We start from the raw sequence: 22,630 nt of genomic DNA on the forward strand, positions 1-22,630 counted from the left end.
AATGCAAAATTATATCTCTTGATTAACCTCTTTCTGTGATTATAAATGTCTCGATAAATCTGTTGCAATGCATGCATGTGTCCTAAAAATTCGAAACCATTCTGCTGCCTAAAAACAAATTTTTCACTGATTTAATCTATTATGCCAATGGTTAATCGATTACCTGGGCTTCATTTCTGGAAAATTCAAAATTTTTAAATTTAATCGATTAAACAGCCCGATAATCGATTACTTGGGCAATTTTTTTTGAAAATTCAAATTTTGCACTGTTTTAATCGATTAAACCATCCCGTTAATCGATTAAAACCAGTACGTTAAAGGCAAACAGTGTCTCAGTTCTGCACTTTTTTCGATATTCTTGCAACCTCTCTGTGCTTTGAGTCTCTGAAACAGTAACAATACTAATCCAGGTGCAATAGGATTAAGTAAACCTCATCCTAACCCTCTTAAACCTTCCGAAATCACTCTCTCTCATCCATAATTCACCCAATTCTGAATCATCCAATCCAAACCCTAGGTTAAGCTTTGCCTCCTCTGCTCATCCATCTCAGTTTCGGGTTCAACACTATCAATGAAGCAAATTCGTCCAAAGCGGGTCAAGACTACAGCTACTCGCATTCGAAGAAGGGAAACCGGCTCACCCTCCACTCGGAACCGCGGTGACCCCTACTATTCCCTCATATTGCAAGAGACCCGGTTGGCAAAATTTCAAGGCCGCAAGCCTACATACATCAGGTATGCCGACTTAACCTGGTTAGCGGAACAAAACTTTAGTTTTCCGCATGACATGGAGGCTCAAGGAGCCGTTCAGTTTTTGGAATTGAAGGGACGCGTATACCCTGCTCTAGTTAGGGAATTTTACGCTAATTTTAGATACAAGGATGGCAAATATTGGTCCATGATTTCCGGTAATTTGTTTGAGATGAGTGAGGATTTATTTCTGAATGTTGGAGGTTTATCGTCGTCTGGTTTTGGAATAGGGGACTGTTCTTGGGTCAAGGACAATTTTGATCCCGTTGATGTGTACAAGTCATTCCTTCGGGGCCCTCATCTGTATATTCAGGGTCAACTGACCAAGGCAGGGTCACTTTCTGTTGAGAACAGGTTATTGCATTATGTTATTGCTTACATATTAGTGCAGCGGAACACTAATCATGCACAGCCTACTGTGAATGATTTGCGTTTCATGTACGCTGTAAAGAATAACGTGATGATCAATTGGCCTGAGGAGATTCTGAAAATCATGAACAGCGTTTCATTGTCTCAGTCCAAGCTGCTCCCGTATAGCATTTTCATATCCCGCATTGTTGATTATTTGCGCATTGACATTTCTGATACCATCATTACTGAGTACACTGATAAAGATCACTTGGTGGGTGAGAGTCTCATTCATAAGATGGGAATTTACAAGTATGGTACTACATGGCAGTATCAGGAGGACTATACCACCTTTGATCTGGACTTGTCGGATAATGAGCATCAGGAGGATTTGGGTAATCAGAATGCAACTAATCAGGGGGAGTCGTCTGGAACAGCACCTCAGAGCTCTGTGTTTGGTTTAGCTCAGATGGAAGCCATGGAACAACGACTTAACAACCGCATGGATCTGCACTTCCAAGGGCTGAAGGACTCTTATTTTGCAGGTATGGAGCAATACGAGGAACGTCAGAATGCCTACACCGATAACAAAATTCAGGAGCTGAGGACTATGATTCAGTCTACCGCTGAGGCTCAGAATGCCATGTTCTGCTCAGAATTTCAGAAGCTGTCTATGCTTATCCAGGGAAATCAGAACACTGCTGTGCCTGATGATCAGCCTGTCTATCCTCCGCCTCAACCTTAGTTTAGCTGACCTTAGACCTAGGTTATCCTATCCTTAGGTTTATTTTTATCTTGTGGCACCTTCTGGATTTAGTTATCGTTGTTGCTTTCAGAACTGATTCGTATTTTGCTATTTGTCTTTTATTTGACTTTATGGCCTGTACTATTTCATGACTTTCTTTACTCTTTATGCTATGCAAATGTTTGTGTTTTTGCTATAATTATGTCAAAATAGCTTATTTGCCTTAGTGAATGGATCTTGATCATTTGAGATTTAATAATGCTTACAATGCTTAATATTTGATTAAATCTTGCATGCCATTCTCACTTCTTATTAGCTATTTTTTGTCCAATAAAGCGCATTTGTTCAATTTACACTATCCTCCGCCTCAACCTTAGTTTAGCGGATCTTAGACCTAGGTTATCCTATCCTTAGGTTTATTTTTATCTTGTGGCACCTTCTGGATTTAGTTATCGTTGTTGCTTTCAGAACTGATTCGTATTTTGCTATTTGTCTTTTATTTGACTTTATGGCTGTTGCTTCTCAATTGTGCAGGTTGATCGTTATAACAGCTTCCGATAAATGTGCGCATTCCATCAACCTTGCCAACACAATCTTCAAGCTTATTCATCAAGCAATTGTTACTTCAAATTGATGAACTTGATGTAGAGTTTGTCATCATCAAAAAGGGGGAGATTGAAAGTGTGCATGTCAAGAGGAACACTTTGGAAAGCTCTCCTTGAACGTCATGGTTTTGATGAGGACAACGTGTGCCTAAAAGTGCTTGAAGATAACCAACAATTCAACGTGCTTAAGTCTTTTATTTGGTACTAGGCTTAGACTAGATTCTAGTTTAAGTTGAGTCGAAGGCTTAGGGCACCTAATACATGTCTCACATGCATTTATCTTTTAAATCATTTCATCCATGAGATATGTTCATTTGATAATATGTTCATGCATTACATAAATACATGTATATATGCATTCTAGGCATAAAACTAAGTGTCAAACATGTATTATCTAAGTGCATAACATATTTGATGTTTTCTATTTGAAAATACATATTTTATTTAGTGTTAATCGATTAACCATACTTTTAATCGATTAACCCAACTGCTGTGAAAAGTGGTTGCTACTGGAACACGTTTTTAAATGCTGTTAATCGATTAAGGCATTACGTTAATCGATTAACCTAACTGTTTGTTAAGTTGTTGGAACTGAAAAACTGAAAAACAGAATCAGTTATAATTTTTAGTCCCGTTAATCGATTAAGATGGCATTTAATCGATTATCTGGGGTTCTGGACTGATTCTTTATAAACTGCGTTTTCAGAATTAATCTCATAAGTTGCATGTTGCATTTATTAGAGAGTTAGAGCATTCTACGTGTTAATTGTTGCATCTATTTGTTAAGTGCATTAGTGAGTTTAGAAATGAGAGATTCCTTGCTTTAGGATTGAGTGCATTTCATGTTATAATCTCTCATGTTTTCCCTCACATGTTCATGCATATTTTGATGCGTTTTTCATGAAGTTTTATGATTCTGTAACTTCTGTTTTCATAACTAATACTTGTCATTTCACATGAGTTTGTGTTAGATGTGCATTAGAGTAAAGCCTTCTTGTTATATTTGAGCTTAGAAATAGCTTTATTTTACTCTTGTATTTCTTGTATAATTGTTGTAAAAGGGATTCTCTTGGTGTCTTATCACCATTAGAGATTGTGTGTTTCTTCATAGCTTAGAGTGTAAGAAAAGGAAAGAACGAGAGATTCTTTGGCTGGGGCTACGCCGAAAGAAACGTTTTCTTTATCGGTAGGAAGGGAGTCAAACCATTGAATAGTTTCTTTGATTTCTTGTCATTTGCTAAGTGTTGTAATTGGATAATGTGTTTGTAAATTACATTGATTCGATTATAGTGAAGGAAATCTCCCAAGTCAGCCGGGAGGCCTGGATGTAGTTTGCAGTGGACAACAAACGAACCAGGATAAAAATTCGCGTTGCAGGATTTGTTTTCTCTCTCTCTCTTTACTGTTTTCAATCGATTAATTTGTATATTTGATTCAACTAATACATTCTGTTCATTTGTTGTACTGCAAGCTATTCTGATATACAAATTTGTAAGCTCTGTATTCGTTCTGTTATCGGTTATCTGTTCTGCATTTAATCGTTTCTGTAATTGCTTACTGGTTCTGTTTAATCGATTAATATTGATGTGTTAATCGATTATCCTGTTTCTGTTAATCGATTAAAACTGTTTCTGTTTAAAACTGTTCTTTTTGTTAATCGATTAAGATTGTGCATATAATCGATTATCTTCCTCTCCTTAATCGATTAAATAGGGTTGATTCAGCATTAAGTGTTGATTTGCGAAAAGCGGTAATTCTAACCGCGACACCTATTCAACCCCCCCTTCTAGGTGTATTGTAACCACTGATACCTAACAATATGGGCCCCTTAGAAGCAATCCCTATTAGATAACCACAAAACCTATTAAGTACACCATAGCTGCGATAATGAATGCTTACATGCATACATTTATATATGTATATACATTGTCTCATATATTTTTTAACATTTTACTCAAAAACAGTTTTATTCAAATTTTATTAAAAAGAGAGAACTCATTGTATAGCAAGGCCCAAATACCATGGATCCAATATATAGCAATGTTGGGACCCCTAAAAGGGGCACAAAGGTGGAGGTACAGGTGAATGATATAACTTTCCTCATTGAGTGCATTCAAAGAATTCCTAGAGAAAAGAAAGAATGATTCACTAGAACCTATGGGCGACTCATTGATCTACTCAAAGTCAACATCGAGCCCGATACACTACGAGCTATGGAAGTCATGATTCAATACTGGAACCCAGAACTGTGGATTTTTGAATTTCCCAATCTTGATGCTTCTCCAACAGTTGAGGAATATGAGATGTTGTTGGATGTTCTTGTGCTGGACCGATCAAAGGTATACTTATGAGAGATCATAAGTTGGGCGAAGAATATATCGAAGAAATGATAGGGGCACGCCGAGGGGTTCAAAATATTATAAAGCAAGGAGAGCATGAAGGGTTGAAGTGGAGTTGTCTTAGGAAACATATAATCAAAATGGAAGAACAAAATATTTGGAAATCCTTCAGATCATCCTTTGCACTATCTATCTATGGTCTGGTTTTGTTTCCCTTTGTTGCTGATATGATTGATCGTGAAGCCCTGGATGTTTTCTATAAGGTGAAGAGGTTTTCGATCAATCGAACACCTACAGTAATGGCTGAGACTCTCTTACAATTCTGCAGAGGTCATCAGAAAGCCAATAAAAGAGTAAAGATAAGGTTTTGTGTTCATTTGCTGTATGTGTGGATGATAACTCGGTTCAGACATCATCAGTTTTCTTTAGGGTCTCGGTATCCACTCAAAAGATTCATCAACACAAATGTCAAACCCATCACATTATCTGAATGGTCCAACCTCTTCGAAGACATCAACCCAAGAAACTTCGGAGTGAAGTGCTGCTTATATGATCGACATGAGGAAGTCATGTATGCTTGCAGGGAGTACCAAAATCTAGATCTAGTGGGTCCCAAGGGATGCATCACGTTCACTCCCGCCTTGGTGCTTGGTCAACTGAAATGGGGGATGAGTCATGTAACTCCTCAACAACTTGAGGGGTTTGTCTTCTTATATAAGGATAAAAATACTTCCAAAGAACTCCTCGATGTCGTAAGGAGAGCTCTACATGATATTCACTTTTATGGCAAAAATAAATTAGGGGAGCATCAGGCTTTCTACACAGAAGAATATAATTTGTCGAGAAAGGATAGAATGACAAATAAAACTTACATCAAAGTTATCATGCCTAAATAAAAAGAGGGGCCATCCCAAACTGAAATGAATCTTCAGCAAAGAATCGAAGTCCTTGAGGGCCAACAAGAAGAATCAAGGAATATAATTGATAATGAGGGTTTTCGCCGAGAAAAGCTCAATAAACTAAACTCAAATTTAAAGGAAGAAGTAGCAAGCCTCAAATTCGATTATGTGAACTTGTACGCCTATGTTGGCAAGTGAACCCATGGACTGCGCTCTATGGCCTTCAAACGTGGGTTTCGTCATCCTTGCTATACCAATGAATACTCTCTAAGATTTTTTTTATCTTATTAAATTATTTCTTTAATTATATGCATTTAAATAAAACAGTCTTTACTCCCAAACATCCATACAACACAAGGCTACAGTCTAGGACAATGTTACACTCTGATTCAAGCAGTCATGAGAGTAGGTCAGAGCTAGCTAAACTCAAGGAGAAAATGAAGGAAATTATGAAGCTTATTCAAGGTGTGCAGAAGGCTCAGAACTCAGACGAGAATACCTATGCCACTATCGTCAAACATCCCAGTGGTCAGCACCCAGCTATTAAGTCTGCACCAAAGGCTAATCCTAATACAAATGCTGAAGCCAGCCAATGCTGGGAAACAGCCATGAAGTGGCCCATGTATGGAATGCCACCTAACTATAAATCGCTCTACAAGGGTGCGCATGGAGAAGCTCCTCGTCATGAACAACATGAAGACGTCATTGGGGGGATGAGGATCCTACACATGGTCTTCCATCGGGGAATAAAAAAAATAAGATGGTGCATCCTAGCTATACTCAGGCAGCCCCCAAAGACTCCACCCAATGACCAGTTTACCAGAGTTACTCCCAGGATCAGGACAAAAAGGAAATGGAGAGGATAAAGGAAAGATTGAGGGAAAATGAGGGAACAAGCTATCCATAACTAAAAAATGCCTTCGGAATGTGCTTGGTTCCGGATGTGGTGCTTCCACCCAAATTTAAGATACCAGAGTTTGAAAAATATAATGGGACTATATGCCCCAAAAACCACCTACACATGTATGTAAGGAAGATGTCGACATACCATGTGAATGATAAGCTCCTCATACATTGCTTTCAGGATAGCTTGATAGGCATGGCTATAAGCTGATACATTCATTTGGAGAAGGTACAAATCAAGACCTTTGCATACTTATCTAACACATTTGTCAAGCAGTACAAGTACAATGAGGATACAGCACTCGATAGGTCTCAACTACAAAGTATGTCTAAAAAGCCATCATAAAACTTGCGAGAGTATGTCCAACTGTGGAGAGGGTTAGCTTATCAGGTACTTCCCTGTCCGGAGGAAGAAGAACAACTATTGATTTTCATCGACACCCTATAGAGCTCGTGCTATGAACTCCTTATGGGAAATATAACAACTAACTTCAACGCTCTAATCAAGGTTGGGGAAAATTTGGAAGGAGGATTGAGGAGTGGGAAGATTGTCGAAGGAAATGCAAGCTCAGGGAAGAAGCCCAATTTTTTAAAGAAGAAAGAAGGTGAAACAAATTTTGTGGCTGCCGAGCCCAAGAAATGCCAAACCCAAAACACTCGAAATAACCACCATGAGCCATCTCGGTTCACGCAAACCTAAAACCCAAACACATATACTCCACCAAATCAAAACGTCAATGTTTACACCCCACCAAATGCCAACACATATACGCTAAACAACCCAACACTAACCAATATCCATCTCAACACAACAACATTCCCCATCCAAGCCAGAATACATTCCACCACAATCCTAATTAAAAGAAAGCTCCACAATTCGACCCCATCCCTGTTACCTACGCAGAGATCTTCGCCTATCTTATAGCAGGGGGATTTATAACCCCGATAGTAGGAAAGGTTCCCGAGTCACCAGGACCTTGGTTCAACCCAAATGTTACATGTGCATATCACTCCAAAATTGTCGGTCACTCCATTGAACACTGTCAGGCTCTCAAGTATAAGGTTCAACAACTAGCAAACACAAAACAACTAGTGTTAGAGAAAGATACACCAGATGTGGACAAAAACCTATTACCCAATCATGGCAATCAAGATGTTAATGTTGTAGATGATGCACAAGATGGTTTTTATATTTGGAAAGTTCATGAGATAAAGACTCTGATGAAGGTTATTTACCGGGAGATGTGCAAACATGGGATGGTGGAAGAACTGAGGGAAAATGAAGACCCTGGTAGTTGCGAGATGCATGGTCCAGGAGGTCACACACTAGAGGACTGCCCCTAGTTCAAGTTGTTGCTACAAAAGATGTTGGACATGAGATTAATCACTATAGAAAGAGGTCCCAAGTGCCAAGGTGTAAATGGTGTTATGCAAGGCGAGGGAGAGAGGAGTCCAACTTGGAGGCCATCAATGACCCACTTTGTGAACGTATTAAACATTCCTCATAGTATGTCCCTGCGCCCACCATGATGGGTACCAGTCCTAAGGGTTATGAAGCTTGTGATGGAGGCAAAGCCTCAACCTTTCCCCTACAATTCAGACAAGGCAATGTCGTGGATATGTAGTAGGAACACTACCGAGACATCAGAGCAACCCTCTTCTGTCACCAATGTAGTCGGAGTCAGTAGAGTAACTAGAAGTAGACGTATTTACGATGCCCTAGATATAGAAAAAACCCGGCCAATACTAGCAAAGGGAAGGCTAAGGTGAGCGTTCCCGTGGAAGAAGAAGTGGAAACAAATTTGGAGGAATTATGCAGGCCTCAAGATAAGAGTGGAGTATATAATGAGGAAGCTTGTGAATTCCTGAAATTCATAAAGCATAGTGAATATAAGGTGGTAGACCAGTTAAGTCGCATCCCAGCTCAGATATCTATACTCGCATTATTGATGAGTTATGAGGCCCACCGAAATGTGCTCCTTAAGCTGCTAAACCAAGCACATGTCAGCCACGACATAACCACAGACAAGCTCGGTGATATAATCAACAACATATTGGCTGACAATTACCTATCCTTTGTGAGCAAAAAATACCCGCTGAAGGAATGGGGCACACTAGTCCACTCCATATCTCAATAATGTACTGTGATTGCTTAATCGGTAAGGTCCTAATCGACAATGGCTCTTCATTAAACGTCATGTCGAAAAGGACATTTTCCAGGCACCCGTTGGATTCCTCATACATAATGCTAAGCTCAATGATAGTTAGGGTATTTGATGGATCTAAAAGTGACGTCATGGGAGAAATAAAGTTGCCAATAAAGATAGGGCCCTGTATTTTTCAGATTTTATTACATGTCATGGACATTAAACCTTCTTATAGTTGTTTGTTGGAAAGGCCTTGGATCCATGCATCAGGAGTTATACCCTCTACTCTACACCAGCGGGTAAAATTCATAATGGATGGGGAACTATTGACCATTATGGGGGAAGGGGACATGCTGATATTAAGACCCTCTGGAACACCCTACATCGAGGCGGCAGAAGAGGCTCTCGAAACCTCCTTCTAGAGGCTGGAGATCACCAGCGCCTCCTTGGTGAATGAGGGAATGCAGACACTAAGGCACCAACCTTATGGGGTGTCGTCGTTGATGGCTAAAGTAATGTTGAATAAGGGTTTCCAACCGGGAAAAGGGCTTGGAAAGTTTGGTCAAGGAACTGAAAACATGGTGGTGCCGTAAGGCATAAAGGAGCGGTACGGCCTAGGCTAGAAGCCTACTCGGAAAGACTGGGAAAGAGTTGATGAAGAAAAGAGGAAGAAAAGATTGGCTAGACCGGGGCAATTTGAATACGCGACTGGAGATATTCTCATCCCACACATCAGTTAGACCTTCATTAGTGCGGGGTTTGCATCTAGGATGATTGCTATGCTGGAGGACAACGATCCAAAAGACCTGACTAATTATGTGATGAAATGCCCTCTAGGCATCATGCTCGACAACTAGACAGAAGAGGATGTGTCACCACAAGTATTTTATAAAAACATGTAATAGAAGTGCTAGCGATACCTAGCGCTATTGACTTGCTTTTCATTTCGTTTTTTTTCTTAAACATATACTTGTATTTTCACATAGTACAAACAATAAATTCAATAAATACATTTCATGTATCATGTCTCATTTTCTCTCTATATATATTTTTATGCCTCACACACACATTACCCCAAACAAGTAAAAAGAAAAATGAAAAAAAAAAATAAAACCAAAATAAAAAAACTAAGCATACCATCCACCCCATTGCAGATCCAGCGACAACCCTAGAAATATAACCATGTTACTAGCCACTCATACAATCATGGTCATCTGGTCAGTTTAATCGATGACGAAGACAGTGATGAAGAGTAGGAAGCCCCACCCGAGCTATTAAGGTTAGTTGAACAAGAGTCTAGAGAAATTGAGCCACATGAGGAACCTACTCAACTAATAAATCTGGGAACAGAAGATGTTAAGAAGAATGTAAAAGTGGGTACCCTAATGAAAAAGGAAGACCATGTAAAGATAGTCCAACTTCTACTTGAATTCAAGGATGTCTTTGCCTGATCGCATAGCGACATGCCCAGATTGGATAGAAAGATAGTGGAGCATAAACTACCACTGAAGCTAAATTCTCATCCGGTCAAGCAAAAGTTGCAAAGAATGAGACCAGAGATCTCCCTGAGGGTGAAAGAAGAGGTCGAGAAATGGTTAGAAGCCAAGTTCGTAATAGTCTCCACATATCCTGGGTGGGTAGCTAGCATCGTAGCGGTACCAAAAAAGGGAGGCAAGCCCAGGATCTGTGTGGACTATCGAGATTTGAACAAAGCTAGCCCTAAGGATGACTTTCCAGTACCCCACATGGATATCTTGGTCGACAACACTTCAGACCATGCTCTTTTCTCCTTCATGGATGGATATCATGGTTATCACCAAATCAAAATGGCACCGGAGGACATAGAGAAAACTACCTTTATCACCCCGTGGGGGACCTTTTGCTATAAGGTCATGCCTTTTGGATTAAAGAATGCCATGATCTCATATCAAAGAGCCATGGAGACTCTTTTTCACGACATGATGCACAAGGAGATAGAAGTCTATGTGGATGACATCATATGCAAGTCTAAGGTAGAAGAGGAGCATGTAGTGAATTTACGAAAGCTTTTCGAACGACTCAAAAAATATAGTCTCAAGCTAAATCCTATAAAATGTAGGTTTGGAGTCAAATTAGGTTGAGTTCTCGGCTTCATTGTCAGCCAAAAGGGGATTGAAGTTGACCCTGAGAAAGTAAAAGCAATTACCGAGATGCCAGCCCCCCGAACGAAGAAAGAAGTCAGGGGTTTCGTAGGACGACTGAATTACATATCCAGATTCAGTTCCAGTTGACCACCACACGTGAACCCATCTTCAAGTTATTGAGAAAGAACCAACCCGTAGAGTGGAACGATGACCGCCAAAGAGCTTTCGAAAGCATAAAGTACTATTTGACAAGTCCCCCAATATTGATGCATCTAGTACCCCGAACGACCCCTGCTAATGTATCTAACAGTGTTGAATGATTCTATGGGGTGTGTCCTGGCTCAACATGACGAGTCAGGAAGGAAGGAGCATGCCATATACTATCTAAGCAAGAAGTTCACCAACTGTGTAACAAGATATTCGTTGTTGGAATGCACCTGTTGTGCGCTGGCTTGGGCATCCCGACATCTGAGGCAATACATATTAAGCCACACAACCTAGTTGATTTCCAAAATGGACCTCATCAAATACATCTTTAAAAGAATTATATTAATAGGGAGAATCACTAGGTGGCAAGTTTATTATCAAAGTATGATATAGTGTATGTGACACAGAAGGCAATCAAAGGCAGTGTTCTTGCAGATTACCTTGCTAATCAACCCATTGAGAGGATTGGGTTGATGCATCAGGAGTTCCCATATGAGAATATTATGAATCTATCAACTGGAAAGTCAACAAAAGAAGAAGTATGAACACTAGTTTTCGATCCAATGCACTAGGACACGGAGTAGGAGTCGTATTGGTTTCTCCAGAAAACAACTTTACTCCTATCATTGTCCGGTTATGTTTTGATTGCACCAACAACATAGCTGAGTATGAGGTGTGTGCTTTGGGTTTACAAGTAGCTTTGGAAAGAAAGGTTAAAATACTAGAAGTCTTCATAGATTATGCCTTAGTCATCCATCAACTGAAAGAGGAATAGGAAACTCGGAATGGCAAAATGGTACCATACAAAGAGTACATATAGGAAATGATGGAGCAATTGGAACAGATCAACTTCTACCATATCCCACGAGATGATAATAGGATAGTTGATGCCTTATCCACACTTGCTTCAATGTTTCACATGAATGGTGATGATCAACCACTCATAAGAATAGAAAGTAGAGATCAACCAGTTTATTGTTCTGCTATTGGAATAAGCGAAGATGGAAAACCCTGGTACCATGACATCAAAAAATACATCCAGAAAAAGGAATAACCTCAAGAGGCCTCCGAGACTGACAAAAAAACATTAAGAAGGTTAGCCATGAGTTTCTTTCTGGATGGGGACGTTCTTTACAAAAGGAATCACGACATGGTACTTCTTAGATGTATGGAAGAGAAAAAAGTAGAGATGATCCTCAAGGACGTCCATGAAGGATCATTTGGAACACATGCAAATGGACACGTTATGGCTCGAAAGATCTTAAGAGCGGGATATTTTTGGTTGACAATGGAGAAAAAATGTTGTGCTTTTGTGAGGAAGTGCCACAAATGCCAAATATATGCAGACAACATAAATGCTCCACCAAACCCCCTCAATGTCCTATCAGCACCCTAGCCATTCTCCATGTGGGGAATGGATGTGATCGAGCCAATCGAACCAAAAGTCTCTAATAGAAATTGCTTCATTCTCATGGCAATCGACTACTTCACTAAATGGGTTGAAGCATTCTCATATGTCAGTGTGACCAGAAAATTTGTGCTCAGATTTGTCAAGAAGGAGTTGATATGTAGATATGGGTTGCCCAGTAAAATCATTATAGACAACACCACTAACCTGAATAATAAGATGATGACAAAGATGTGTAATAAATTCAAAATCAAGTATCACACTTCTTCACCCTATCGCCCTAAGATGTATGGGGCAATAGAGGCGGCAAATAAGAACATCAAGAAGATTATTCAGAAGATGGTAGTAACATATAAGGACTGGCATGAAATGTTATCCTTCACTCTACACGTGTATCACACTTCAGTCTGCACCTCGACCAGGGCAGCACCATACTCATTGGTGTACGGGATGGACATAGTTCTCCATGTTGAAGTGGAGATTCATTCCCTCCATATTATGGCAGAGTCAGGGTTAGAAGAATCAGAGTGGGTTCAGGCCCGGTATGATCAGTTGAATATGATAAATGGTAAGAGGTTGGCCGCAATATGCCATGGTCAGTTATACCAAAAATGACTCATGAGGCCATTTTCAAAAAAGGTTTGTCCACGTTACTTTCAAGAAGGAGACCTGGTGCTTAAGAAGATACTCCCAATCCAAAAGGACCATAGAGGGAAATGGGCCCCAAACTATGAAGGACCATTCGTCGTAAAGAAGGCATTCTCAAGAGGAGCACTAATACTAGCTACTATGGATGGAAATGACCTACCCCTATCCATAAATTCTGATGTTGTGAAGAAATACTATGCTTAAGAGACCTTTGCAAAACAAAACGAAAAAAAATGAAGAAAAAAGAAGAGTATTAGTGAATTGATCACGCACATCCCTGCATACCTTTGCATTTTAAGGAGAATGATATAAAAAATAAATCCATATGGTATAAATTCTTAAACAACTCTTTCTAAGGACATAACGCTTCCATGTTATTACCCAAACATCATCGAAGATACCCCTAGTCACCCTCTTTGAGCCAGAAATTGAAGAAAGGAGTTATTTTTTCAAAGAACCATAAAGAATTATATAATCGGGGAAAGGGTAGTTTTCCAACTTATCATATTGAAAGTAGAGCAATCGAGAAGCATAAAAGGTCCGCTAAGAAATAAGAGTCTTAGGCAAAAGTTAGGGCAAAAGAAAGTAAACACCAAATAAATAAACATGTAAATTCTTGTGACAACAGTAGGAAATAGGAAAAAGGGGAAAGAGGAGATGGATGGTGAGAAACAAATTTTGAGCCTTCTACCTTTATCTTTCAAAATCGAGTTTAGCCAGACCCCAAATCAAACTTAAAAAGTCCTTGTAGAAGATTGATCTGTCTAAGATTTATGTCGGGATAAAGAAAACTGACTCCAAAGAAAACTCAATATTATCATTTGCATGTCATGATCAATACAAAAATACTCTAAAAAGTGAATAAAGAAAAAGAAAATGATGAAACCTGTTAGGTCGAAAATCCAAAAGGGCGGCCTAAGCAAAATTTAAGGACACAAGTGGAAAGTGTCTCATGTAGCATAAAGCGGACACTGGGGTGAAGTTGTTGATGACATCCGAGAAGGAAAAGAAAGATATATTGGAGGACGAGAAGGCAAAACCACTCCAGGGTTCGTAAACTAGGGCATTTTTTGGAAACGGGTAAAGTTCACCTTGTGAACTGGGGCAATTGTTAAGCATAGTTCACCATGATGTATTGGGGAAAACTTTGGGGTTAGTCATGGACTATATGAAGGCAAACTAATGGGTGTTATTCAAAACCATTATGCACCATTTCAGCCAAAAAAAATCATATACAAGCTTTGTACTCATCTTGATTGATATATGAAATAATTTTTTTGCATAATTTGTTCCTTGCACTATTTGGTGAAATTCAAACAAGTTAACCAAATCGGTATTTAATAACTGCCATAAATAAAAGTGTGTGACCATCCTCTAAGGAAAAGGGATAACATCAAAACAATCACTACCATCAATGACAATCTCCAATGAGACCGAGTTGTCTCGGCCCATTAAGTGTTGTGGATGTGACAGAGTAATGACGAGAAAATGTTAACAGGCTATCTTGAAAAACAAATTCAGAAACACTCAGTATAAACATTCAAAGCATGCATACCCTGGATCTCATCCATCATAAGCATCATTGCGCATACTCATGCCAATCAATGCATATCATACATTAATCACTACAGTACAAACATCAACATGAGCTTCATCCACACATATCCCATTTTCAAATTGTGCCTTCAAGGACCTCTACTTGACGACCTCGAAGCCAATCTTTCTAGGCTTTGTGCCTGACCTTTTAAAATTTGAGGGTTCCGTGCTTGACGACCTCAAATTATACCTTCAAGGATCCCGTGCTTGATGACCTCGAAGTCAACCCTTCCAGGCTCCATGCCTGACATTTTAAAATTTGAGGGTCTCGTGCTTGACGACCTCAAAATTGTGCCTTCGAGGATCCCATGCTTGACGACCTCGAACTCAATCTGTCCAGCCTCTATGCCTGACCTTTTAAAGTTTGAGGACCCTGTGCTTGACGACCTCAAATTGTGCTTTCGAGGACCCTACGCTTGATGACCTCCAAGTCAATCTTTCTAGGCTTTGTGCCTGACCTTTAAAAAATTTGAGGGCCCCGTGCTTGACGACCTCAAAATTGTGCCTTCGAGGACCCTGTGCTTGACGACATCGAACTCAATCTTTCCAGGCTCCGTTCCTGACCTTTTAAAATTTGACAGTCGTGTGCTTGACGGCCTCAAATTGTGCCTTTTAGGACCCCGTGCTTGACGACCTTGAAGCCAATCTTTCTAGGCTCTGTGTCTGACCTTTTAAAATTTGAGGGTCATGTGCTTGACGACCTCAAATTGTGCCTCGTCCTTGATGAACTCGAAGCCAATCTTTCCAGGCTTTGTGCTTGACCTTTTAAAATTTGAGAGTCCTGTGCTTGACGACCTCAAATTGTGCCTTCGAGGATCCTATGCTTGACGACCTTGAAGCCAGTCTTTCTAGGCTTTGTGTCTCACCTTTTTTAAATTTGAGGGGCCCATGCTTGACAACATCAAATTGTGCCTCCGAGGACCCTGTGCTTGATGACCTCGAAGCCAATCTTTCGTGCATCACTCTTTATCTCACCAATAAAAACGTATTTTGAGCCTCAACAAAATCAACATTCATTTCTTTACTTATTACTTATCAGGACGACACCTCAAAACTTCAGTTTGAGTAATGTCGAATAAGCAACAGGTAAAAAGGGGCAGCTGTGAATACTCAATTTTGTCCTGCCCAAAAATACTTCAAAAAACCAATTTTTTCATAAATATTTTTTTGAATACAAACTGCATCAAATCAAATATATATCTTATGTGCATTCGATTAGATTGCATGAATTGATTTTTTTTAAAAGGGGGAATCACATCAAATAAATTTATTCATTAGCACTTAATGAATTATTTCAATTTTCTCCAAAGAAAATTATTTCCAAAAATAAAGAGGTAAAGGTGATATGAATATTTAATGGATGATCAAGTGCGTCATAATAAAATATATTTAATCCATTTTCGTTTTTAGAGGAAATTCAAAAACGATTGTTTGGTCCTAACACTTTCAAAGTATCCTAAATCAAGAAATAATTCAATTCGTAATCATTATTATTAAAATTTGAATATTGTAGGCTATGAGAATAAAATCAAATATTTTCAATTCAAGCTCCAATTCATGATCATTATTATCAAAATTTGAATTTTGAATATTGTAGACCATGAGGATAAAATCAAATATTTTTAATTCGAGCTTTAATTAATAATCATTATTACTGAAATTTGAATTTTTAATCAAATATTCTTTTTATATACAAGATTTTGATGTTAATTGATCTTTCGCAATTAGGCCATGTGCTAGAATTAAAGGCATTGAGTGAGTAATTTCGGCCAATATTTTGCATTTAAAGGTGACAATAATGAGATATATGATCGGGAATTAAGCAAAAGAACCAAATCTCACTCCTTAATGTTCTCCTAGGAATTAATTGGTGATCATATTTCTTTGGCTATAAATAGATGGGGTCTTCCAGTTAAGAAGAATACACTGAAAAATAAAAAAATAAAAAGGAAAGAGAGGAGAAATTGGAGTGAAAAAAATGTGAGAGAGAAAATTATATTTGTGTGATCCTGTGTGGCTAAGTGCAGAGTAAGCATCGTACACTCTCACTCGCAGCCGTAGGATCTGCATAATCCTTGCATCTGCGTTGACCACACAAGCTCAACCAATCGGTGGTCGAAACGTCATGCGGATACATTGCACACCACCACTCCAAAGCATAACGTGATCCTGCACCGTCGCTCATCCAACGCCCCACGGCGTGCCACGTGGACTAGCCCCCTTCACACTCTAGACCAGCCAATCATCTATCGACACGTGATGGTTGCAAGGGGATCATTTTGCTCCCATCCACACCGTTTCCCTTTCCCTTGAGCTTCACCAAGTAGGCATATTTCCTTTGTGTTCCGTGTATTTTTTTTTACACATGAAAATTGTATCAGTAATTTTATTGCAAATGTCATCATTTTAAGTAAATAATTTCACCAAAAATTTTAAATAATTATTTTGATAATAAAAAACGTAAAAAGTATTTTTTTTCCACAAGTTTTTTATTAGTGATAATGGAGTCAATATGCATTATAGGTTTATTATAATGAAGTTGTGCAATGGTAAATAAATCATACCAAGTTTAAATCAATATGTATATACCATATATTATAAAAAATAAATAAAGTATGAAACTTGATTATTTGCCAATTTATTTTGAAATCTCATTTGTCTTATTCTTATAATTATATAAAAAGTAAAAAGTCTTATGCGGGAATAAAAATATTATGTGATGGACTGATGGTAACTAAATTATACCAAGTATAAATCAATATGTACATATCATATGCTATAAAAAATAAACAAATTGTGAAAATTGAGTTATTTGCTAATTTATTTTGAAATCTCATTTGTCTTATAATTACATAAAAAATAGAAATCTTTTAGTACAAATCTATGTGAAATAGGATAAAGTATATCTCTATATTCCAAAAATAACTCTTTTTAAAAAAAAAAATAATAAACAAAAATTAGAATTTCTTAACTAAGTTTTAATATGAGACGCGGTATCCAACGTAAGAGCTATGTTTCATATCTTTTTTTTTAAAAAAATGATTTTTAAGTAAAAAACAAAAATATTGAATTTGTCAACCAAGTTTTTAATATTAGATGCGGTATCGGACATCGGGTTATGCTTCGCTTTTTTAAATAATTTAAACTTTCCTATTTTTTTTAGAAATAAAATTAACTTCAACCACTAAACTTTTTTCTATCCAAAGAACTACATAGTCTTGATTCCCAAAAAGGATACGTAGGTGTGAACACCCAATTTTGTCCGGCCTATTTACAAAATTTAAAAAAATAAAAAAAATCGAAACAACGTTCAAATTGGAAAGAATATTTTTTGTCATGTGAGTAATTGTATCTCCATTGACTATTTGGTTTTAATAGGATGTTTGACAATATTTGAGTTTCATTTCAATCACGTTCACTATTAAAAGTTAATATTTAACTTTATAACATACCACTTCCACAATAATAAAAATCAGGAATTGTCTTCAACTTGAAATACGAAGCATTAAGTCTCAAAAGTGCAACACTTTATATTTTGGGTATACCACATCAAGAAAAGAAGTTTCATTATAATTTAATCCAGCAAACTCTTAAGCAACATTTCACTAACTCTAGTGTCATTACAATTGCAATAGAGTAACATATATTATTGACATTAGTACGGTTTTGCTTCTTGATCAAAGACTTATTGAGGAATATGATACCCCTATAACATTGCTAGGAGATAAGTCTTCATCTTTTGTTCAACTTGTTGCAGATCTAATACTCAGATTGTTTGATTCATCATCCATAACTGAAGAACTGTGATAAAGGCACACTAATGAGCATAATTGTACAAAATCAGTTACAAATAAGCTAAAAGGCAACCATCATGAGGTGAGCAGAATAGAAGTAGAAAAGTGATAAGACAGAATTTCAAAAAGTAGCAACAGAGTAGATATATCAGAAATTTGTACCTATTAAGCTATCCCAATTTCAGTTACACATTATCATTATCAACTCATAATAAGTCATCAAAGGCAACCATGAATCACTGAAAAAAAATAATAAAAGCATTCATGTGGGTGACCCAAAGAGTCAGTCGTAAGCCATAAAGGAAAATATCATAAAGGCACAAATCTGGAGTTATTTCAGTTATCAAATGGCCCTATTCATTGACAGCATCAAGTACATTAAAACAGAAAATGAATGGGTCACCATGAGTTATATTTTTTGATAAATCAGAGGGTTTTCAAAAGGCCATTGAGTAATCCATATCAAGCTATAAAAAGGGGATAGCATCATGATAGAGGCACAACACTATAAAAATCAGAGGGGAACAATACCATAGTTACATCACATCTATTCACACGACCATAACCAGAGATCGACTTCCATACAATCAAGCAAAAGCAATCTGAAAAATAGAGTCACGTTTCACAAAGCATCATAAACCGAGAAGGTGGCAGCATACATATCGTACAGCAAAGAGCATACACGGTTATAAAAAAAAGGGAACTCACAACCAGAGAGAGCAGATCGCACAGTGATAAAAAGCAGCAAGCCAAAAGTAACACAGAAAAGGGAAAGAGATAAGTTTTATGAGATAGAGAAATTATTATAAAAAGCAAAGCATAAGTGTAGGCATAGTTCTGTCAGATTACACAAAAGCAAGAAGGGACATAAAAGGCAAACAACTAGAGGAAAGAGATTGACACCTATTTGAGGCATGGACAACAAAGTTACATATAGAGTTCCATCAGGTAATAATTTGTCCGACTTTATTCAGGTATTAATCCTAAGTTATAAGTCCATATAGTTATTTTATAGGAATCATGCTCATTTAGTCATACAGAAAAATATATATTAACGTTTGAGTAAGAACGAAAACAAAAGTATATTGCGATAACTTGAAAATAGTTTGAGAGTATGATTGAATATTCACTGGGTTGTTATCTTTAAGCATCCACATTACCAAACAAGCTAGACATTTAAAAGAAGTAAGTGAAGATAGTCACCATTCCTTAATAAGCTTCCTTACCCGCATGGATTCCGAACCTCAACCACTGAGATCCCTAATGTAACCTTCATTGGCTGTATGTACCCTTCTCCCATGTCTTAACAAGTTGTTGTAAAAATTCTAAAAAACACATACCCACATTCAGAACAGGAACCACCTTAAGCCACCGAAAGTGAGAACTTAACCACCTTAAGCCACCGGGAGTGAAAACCGAACCAACATGAACCACCGTGAATGCATCTTCATCTGCTACCATCGTGAACCAAGCTAAGAGAGAAGAAGATTGAAGAAGTAGGGAGAATTAGGGGTTGAAATCCTTTTAGGGATTTTGGGGTTCTAAAAACCCATATCCCACGCTCCTGTTCTTCTGTTTTGTTACTTTGGCTTTTGTTTATTATATCAATTATTGGAATAAACCTTTATTATACTTAAATCCATGTATAATCAAACTCAAACAAATCAATGTATAACCAAATCCAAATAAGTATTATCACTTAATTTCCTATATGATTAATAAAACTATTTTTTATCACTCAATCCTATACTTAATATAATAATTTTAATCTTAATTCTATATATAAATCATCCCGAAACTATTTTTATTACTTGATGTCAGGATTACAAAGCAATGCAACTCTATTAAACAATTTTTTTTATCACCAAATTAATCAAGAAATTTTTATAGTAAGGTTATGGTTCGAGTCGTCTCTAACTTCTCGGAGAATGGTAAGAAAGTCTACGACCAACACCATCTCTAAGCTATTAAATTTCTTATATAAAAGTGATTCATAACGGTTGTATCACTTAGTTTCATGGAGTGTCCCTAACTATATTATCAAAATAATCGTGGAATTTTTATAGTAAGGTTATGGTTCGAGTTGTCTCTAACTTCTCCGAAATGAGAAGAAGGTCTACGACCAACACTGTCTCTAAACTATTAAATTTCTTATATAAAAGTGATTCATAACGGTTGTATCACTTAGTTTCATGTAGTGTCCCTAACTATATTATCAAAATAATCGTGGAATTTTTATAGTAAGGTTATGGTTCGAGTTGTCTCTAACTTCTCCGAAATGAGAAGAAGGTCTACGACCAACACTGTCTCTAAACTATTAAATTTCTTATATAAAAGTGATTCATAACGGTTGTATCACTTAGTTTCATGTAGTGTCCCTAACTATATTATCAAAATAATCGTGGAATTTTTATAGTAAGGTTATGGTTCGAGTTGTCTCTAACTTCTCCGAAATGAGAAGAAGGTCTACGACCAACACTGTCTCTAAACTATTAAATTTCTTATATAAAAGTGATTCATAACGGTTGTATCACTTAGTTTCATGTAGTGTCCCTAACTATATTATCAAAATAATCGTGGAATTTTTATAGTAAGGTTATGGTTCGAGTTGTCTCTAACTTCTCCGAAATGAGAAGAAGGTCTACAACCAACACTGTCTCTAAACTATTAATTCTATATAAATAATTAAAAGCTATTTTACCAAACAAGTTTTATGAGACTTTTATAGTGAGGTCACGGTTCGAGTCGTCTCTAACTCCTCTGAAAATGGGAAGAAGGTCTACGACCAATACCGTCTCTCAAACTATTAGTCTCATTGAATCGAAACAATTACATATTTTGAACAAAATTCAAATTAACGAATTCAATAAACTAATACTTCTAAAACCTATCGGTATTTTCCAAATCATTAACAATCAACAAAAGTAAAAACAATTTTTGAACTAAAACTACGTAAGTCTTGATCCCCTTAATAGGGGTACGTAAGACCAAAGTCAATATTGTCAGGCTCAATAATAAAAATAAATAATTCTAAATAAATAATTGTTAAGGGTATAAAAGTCCATGTTATTAGCGAGGGTACCGTTTTAATACGGGCGGACGGAGTGCTAATATCTTCCCCGATCCGTAATCGACTCCCGAGCTTAGAATCTTTGTTTAAAGACCATATTATCCTAATTGGGCTTATTAGAGTTTTCTACGTTTTAACCGCAAAAAACGTAGTGGCGACTCCAAATAAATCGGAAGAGGTAGAATCTGAGTTCGCCTCTCCACAAGTCGTAGGGCTGGTCTTCCAATCGAAAATCGGGTCGCGACAGTAGGACCAAGTTTACTCTTGTCAACGTAATAATAAAATACTTTCTTTTTTGGTAAAAATATAGTAACAACATAATTAATCATTCATGCAATATAGTAAGGTACCGTTCAAATGGACAATTGGGGTGCTAATACATTCTTCAGTGTGTAATCGACTCCTGAACCTGGATATTAAAGTCCATTGCCCAATGCGATTTGGCTAAAAGATTTTTCTATATTTTTTACTAAAAAAAATGTTGTGACATCTATAATAAGGTATCGGGGCGCGAGACTTATGAGGTGAGCCTTCTCAGAATTTTATGCTATAACTTCACTGCAGGGAAAAGCACAAACTTTTATTGCAGGGACACAATCCATATCTGATTTGCCATTACCTATTGCTATGAGTCCATTGACTAGTGAGTGAGAAATACAAATACTATCTTAGTCAACTGCTTATAGAAATCATTTTACAATTCTCAATGCTGAAGATAAAAATTTACTTTTTTTTCAGCATGGTTTTTATCTAGCAATGCTCCCTTTGAATGCAAAGGTTTTTTTCAGCATGGTAAGAACTCTACATTCTATGTCTTACCTCTACACTCTTTCTCTCTCTATCCACTAACTTTGAAATCTTTCAACTTTTTCAGATGATTTCTCTTTGTTTAGCTTGCTTGCTAAAGCCCTATGATGTTCCTTTGTGTAATGATATAGAGGGCAACCCAGAAACCCCACTTTTGATTGATAACTGATGATTGTATCAATGCAAATGGCCATTAAAAACTTGCATGTTTCACCATGAAATTGTAAATAACTGCATGAAA

At 37.4% G+C, this 22,630-nt stretch overlaps 2 long non-coding RNA genes across 2 annotated transcripts in view; one reads left to right on the forward strand and one right to left on the reverse strand.

Moving 5' to 3' along the window:
• The window catches only part of LOC109346069, a 32,293-nt gene extending 9,663 nt beyond the window's left edge, over nt 1–22,630 (forward strand). Inside the window, exons 4-6 of the long non-coding RNA XR_002107469.1 lie at nt 22,147–22,225; nt 22,321–22,394; nt 22,457–22,630. This is a non-coding gene — a long non-coding RNA (uncharacterized LOC109346069). The remainder of the gene's footprint in view (nt 1–22,146; nt 22,226–22,320; nt 22,395–22,456) is intronic.
• LOC109346070 lies at nt 18,271–20,093 on the reverse strand. Its single transcript, XR_002107470.1, has 2 exons — nt 19,739–20,093; nt 18,271–18,519 (listed from the first exon to the last, which is right to left on the reverse strand). It is a non-coding gene; the product is annotated as an uncharacterized LOC109346070 (long non-coding RNA).

This window comes from Lupinus angustifolius, chromosome LG04 (assembly GCF_001865875.1).
Source record: "Lupinus angustifolius cultivar Tanjil chromosome LG04, LupAngTanjil_v1.0, whole genome shotgun sequence".
In the NCBI taxonomy this organism is placed as follows: Eukaryota; Viridiplantae; Streptophyta; class Magnoliopsida; order Fabales; family Fabaceae; genus Lupinus; species Lupinus angustifolius.